Genomic DNA, 6,000 nt, shown 5'->3' on the forward strand with positions numbered 1-6,000 from the left:
TCAAGGACAAGTAGGTATTTTAATAAAACACATTTCAAATTACTGCCCACTGTGCTTTTTCAGCCTAATATACACCCCGTTCAGGTACACCCTATATAAAGGGACAAATGCAATGTTACAAAAGCATAAATTCAGAAAAAGTTGATAATGTAATTTATATTAAAAATAATTTTTTGTGGTCTAATTAAACTATTACCTGTTCCTGAAGAAAATCCCGAAAAATAGAAAAAAAAAGAGCAAGAAAATTACATATACTTACCCCACCACCCCCTGGGCCTATGGTAGGACAGGCAACATGCACTTTAAGAAGCTGGCCAGCACCAGGGAGGACACATGTGGACAGTCTGGGGTGCCATGTGGTCTGAGGGGTGGCTGTGCCCAGACTTGGCCCAGGCTGGTAGCAGCAAATGGTGGCAGCAGAAATAGCAGCCCCTGGAGAGAGGAGGGGCTCCTCAGGGAGGTAAACTGGCCTCCACTCCCATACCCGGAATGTATCTCTGTGAATTCTGCCCAGAATTAAAATGAAAGAATATCAAAAATTATCTGTGATCTTGCACTTGCTGTCTCTCAGGCAATAAACTTTGTCAGCGAATTACTAGAAGATAAAAGCATGCATATGTACATTGAAATAAAGCATATCAAGTACTCACTAGACTTCTTCAAAGAGTTCAGAATCTCCGGTTGAAAACTGCTGCACCATCACAAAGCAAATACCCAGTCTTAGAAACAGACATTACATTTTAAGATTAGTGTATTCAACAGAAAAAAAGTATTTTCATATGAATGAAATTTTAATTACATATATTTTGGTTTTACACTTTAATTATATACAAATGAAAAAGGCACTCTTAGTTTCTTGTACAACCTCCACAATGTATACGATATGTCAGGAAAAAAAAACCCACTAAAATGCTGTATCAATTTACATTTAAAATTAAATTCAGGCTTACAACAAACTGATTTGTATGAAGAGTTAAAACTTTTTTAGATAAATTGTCCCATCAGATTCATCAGCTCTAGACACACTATGACTTATATTTTGAAATAATTTCTCAGAAATTTATCCTAATGTTGTCACAACCTATAAATACTCCTAACAGTTCTAGTAACAGTTGGATCAACAGAAAGATCCTTCTCAAAATTAAAAAGTATCAAAACAAAATCCTGATTCATAGCATTTACTGAATTTCATGGTGTAAAGATTCTTAGTACGGTCAATTTCACGCTACCCAAGCAACAAGTGACATCACTGAATGAATGCAGACGTCATTCAGTGGCATAGAAGTCTAACATTCTACATAATTCTCACCAGACAGATACAGTAGATATGAATACAATCAGGAGCATAGTAACAGTAAAATATAATAATTAGAAAATGATGAGTTTTGAACATTTATCTTTGTTTTTAATCTAATTTATATAATTATATGTTTATAGAACACAATTTTTTATAACAGCTGTGTTTAACAACCAACTTAACAAAACTCCTAAATACCTAACAACCAGTTTTTGTGGATGAATATGAGTTGACTCTGGCACACTCTCAGATGAAATAAGAAAATTATTAGCATCGTAATTTGGAATTTGAGTGATCAGTATGGGCAGAGGCAAAGGGATCACTATACTTGTATAGTGAAGAATTAGCCTTACCTGAAGAGAGGCCTGGCCTTTGCCTGGGCTACTGGGAGATAATCTTTAGGCCCCTGGAATTTCCTGACTGACAGGAGTATCTTTGTTTTGCCTAGGGCTTTGGCCACAGTACAGTCTAACAATGTAGTTTATGGCAGGAACTTTGGGTCGCACAATATCAGCTCTGATTTCTGGGGATTTTAGCCTGACCTCTGGGAGAGGCTGACAACTAAAGTCAGTCATGCAGGCAGTATGTGATGAGCCCCAATAAAAACTCTGGACACCAAGGGCCCAGGTGAGTTTTGCTGGCTGACAATACTCTGGGCATATTATCACACATTAATGCCAGGACAGAGACATGTCCTTGACTTCATGGAGAGAAGACAATGGCCATTTTGTGTTTGGTACTTCTCCTGGACTCTGCCCTGGGCACTTCTTTCCTTGGCTGATTTTCATCTATATCCTTTTTCTGTAATAATCCTTTACTGTGAGTATAACAGTTTTCAGTGAATTCATTAAATCGTTCCAGAAGATTATCAACACAGGGTGGTTTGGCGAACCCCCTAAACTTGCAATTAGTGTCAGATGTGGGGTCATTCTTATGAAGACTGTGTCTAAATGCTCCTTAATACTATTTTTCTGCTTTAAAATTTTTCTGTAATACAAATTTTTTTTCTCTTAACTGGATAGCTATCCTCCAAGAAGAATGGAAGAAACAATAGGCATCCTCAAAGCTATTATATTAAACTTCCTTCTTTTTCCCTATTTAAAGTCTTCGGGAAAGGCTACAAAAGTAAAACAAAACTAAGCTAAAATGAAGAAAGGAAGGAAGGAAGGAAGGAAGGAAGGAAGGAAGGAAGGAAGGAAGGAAGGAAAGAAGGAAGGAAGGAAGGAAGGAAGGAAGGAAGGATGGAAGGGAGGGAGGGAGGGAAGGAGGGAGGAGAAGGGAAGGGGAGGGGAGGGGTGGGAAGGGAAGGGGGATGATAGATTGGGAGAGAGGGAAGAAGGAATAAAGGAAACCTTAAAAACCTAGAGCCACTGCATAAATGCACCTGAGGAGTTAACTTCAGAAACTCATGTGTGATTGTCAGTTTGTAGATGATGAAGCTCAAAACTAAGGACTATTTTTGGGGTGCCTGGATGGCTCAGTCAGTTCATTGTCCAACTCTTGGTTTCGGATCAGGTCATGATCTCACAGTTCATGAGTCCGAGCCCAGTGTCAGACTCTGTGCTGACAGTGCAGAGCCTGTTCGGGGTTCTCTTTCTCTGCCCCTCCTGTGCGCTCTCTCTCTTAAAATAAATAAATAAAAACTTTTAAAAAATGACTATTTTAAAAAGAAAGAATAATGAGAAAAATATGAATGCTTGGTTGGTCTACATAAAATATTAGTCATCAATATTGTTTTTTGTCCTATGCCATACAACAATACTTTGTTTTAATATATTTGTGTCACATTTCTCTGTTTTATTGAAATATAAAAATTATTTTGGTAAGAAATTCCCCACCTCACAGATGGTCCTGAGGTCCATTCCCCACCTTTCCTTATAAAGTCTGGGGACAGCCAAAATTAGTACACTCAGGGCATAAGAAACCTAATAAAATACCTGCCAAAAGCCAATGGCATTGCCTGCATCCTGTATTATTAAAGAAATTGGAGAACCTACCATGCCAGTTTTTCTTTGTCAAAAAGTAAAGATTATATCTGGAGATAAATAATTTCCCTTGAGAAATAACACTCTCCTATCTTTTCTCACTGTGCTGCTAAGTCTTATTTCTTGGCCTATTTTTCCATATGTGAGACAATCCAGGGGGCTACAAGTGAATTATTGCAGGATCCACTGAAGCTTACAAGAAAAGAAAGAAAGAAAGAAAGAAAGAAAGAAAGAAAGAAAGAAAGAAAGAAAGAAAGAAAGAAGAAAGAAAGAAAGAAAGAAAGAGGGAGGAAGAAAGAAATAAAAAGAGAAAGAAAGAAAGAAAGAAAGAAAGAAAGAAAGAAAGAAAGAAAGAAAGAGAGGGAGAAGAAAGAAAGAAAGAAAGAAAGAAAGAAAGAAAGAAAGAAAGAAAGAAAGAAAGAAAGAAAAGAAAGAAAATGTCTTTCAGATTTTATTTTTGGTCATGTTTCTATGAATGAGACAGTCAGGGGATTTTTGTTGTGGTGGTGATGGTTGGTGGTAGTGGTTGTTTTTTAAATAATTTTATGTCTTTGCACATCTTGGATTAGGGCTGAATATTGTGGCCTTTCCAGTTAGACAGAAGACAAAGTAGAAACAGATCTTGCTTTATAGTCTGATTCACAGGCTCTTTTTCTTTCATTTCCCATTTGTTCAGTCATTTCCTTCTTTCCCTCTAAAGTAGTCGGAGGGATTAGGAGAGCATTTTATCCATTTGACAACCTTTTTCCAAGAGAATGAGCATTATACCTACCTTCTAAGAATCAGAGTGCCTTGTAATGCTGTTATTGCGTTATTGCTGACCTAAATTTGTATTTATGGAAACACCCCAATTTTATTTTATTTTTCCTTCATACTTGGCCTAAAATTCAGATCACAATTACTGAGAGGTGGTATCATGAGACACAGGAATGGCAAACCCACAAAACATGTTCTAAACCCTCTTCCTTTCTATGCTTATAAAGATCTTGACTAATCAACTGTCATTGTCTTGCATATCCACTCCACACGCAATCTTAGAATCTTTCTCAACACAGCTCTCCAGACTGCCACTTTCTATGGATAGATTGGCCCTTGAGTCAAAACCCCTTACCAGTGGAAAATAGCTACTGAGTGGCATGGTACTAAAACAGTAATGCTTTCCATAAAAATAGAAGTTTATCATTACAAAGTTTTCATATATATGAATATGAACATATATGTATATATAAATCTCATGTAAAATAAATATATTTAAATTTTTAACTTTAGATGTGATCACTTCTATTTGAATAAATTTTTAAGCAGGTCTAATAAGAGTATACCTTTTGTATCTGGGGGTACTTTTTAGGAGGTTTCCGTAAGAATGTTCATTGTTCTCAAATATATTACCAGATGAGTGAAAATTACCACACAAGAATTGAATTGCCATATTAGAGTTTTTCTACAAATAAGATGCCTACAACATTTGAAAAATCTAGAAAAACTACTATTAAGAGTCATTTATAAAGAAAGTCAAGGGGCGCCTGGGTGGCGCAGTCGGTTAAGCGTCCGACTTCAGCCAGGTCACGATCTCGCTGCCCGTGAGTTCGAGCCCCGCGTCAGGCTCTGGGCTGATGGCTCAGAGCCTGGAGCCTGTTTCCGATTCTGTGTCTCCCTCTCTCTCTGCCCCTCCCCCGTTCATGCTCTGTCTCTCTGTCCCCAAAATAAATAAACGTTGAAAAAAAAAATTAAAAAAAAAAAGAAAGTCAATAATTTGGGCACAAATATAGTCTTAGCTATAATTTATCATCACTAAAATTAATGCTGAGTTTTGTTGTCTGCCCCCAAATTAAAGATAACTTGTTCATGAATAAAGGAGGATTTTATTTAATCTATGTTCGTTAGATGGAGCCAAATTTTGGTAGTCCAATGACCTATACTTGTTTCTGAACTAATTGCTCTATTTTGCTTCCAATGGTTTATAGCCAAGGAATGCACAGAGCACGGGCCCCTCTCTACCCGATCACCACTAGACGGAGTCCCGGTTTCCTAACCTGTGAAAGTACCTGGAAGGCCAAGTGTGAAGATTGTGTGAGCTGAGTCAAGAGCTTCGAAGACTGCCTGACACATAGTAGGTATGCTCAATAGAAGTATAGCTTTGATAAAAGATGGTGATGGTGGTGATGATTTTTCTCCACATCTTTTTTCTTTTTTCTCTTTCCTCAGTAATTTTCTTATTACTTCTATTTCTTTCCATTATGGAAAACCTGCTTTTAAGTAATACTTGGATATCTGCTTCCCAATTCCTGACCATTCATTCAGTCAGTCACTCACTCATTTATTCATTCATTCTGGGAATGTGGCTATCAGCCTAACCTAGATTTAGGACGACCATACTCTATTTTGCTCACCGTCATCTCACTGCAGTTGTGGGACTGAGACTAGAAACCTTCTCAGTTCCTGATGCCAGCGAATGCCTCAGTTGCCAGTGAGTCCCCCAGCTGTTCTGCTGTTTCTAATTTGACTGCCAGGATCAAATTGCTTCTCAAAGAAACTTTAATAATATTTCTTCCCAGAACTTTAACCTTTAACATCATATGACGTAAATTTTTAACAATTACTTCATGGGACATTTTTCATATTTCCCCATGGTTACAAAAGAATTACTAGCAAAGTTATTGGGCTATTTTATCATGAATATTTATCCCTTTCCTCGACCTGCTTTTAAAACATTTTTTT

The sequence above is a fragment of the Prionailurus bengalensis genome, chromosome B4 (genome assembly GCF_016509475.1).
Source record: "Prionailurus bengalensis isolate Pbe53 chromosome B4, Fcat_Pben_1.1_paternal_pri, whole genome shotgun sequence".
Lineage (NCBI taxonomy): Eukaryota > Metazoa > Chordata > Mammalia > Carnivora > Felidae > Prionailurus > Prionailurus bengalensis.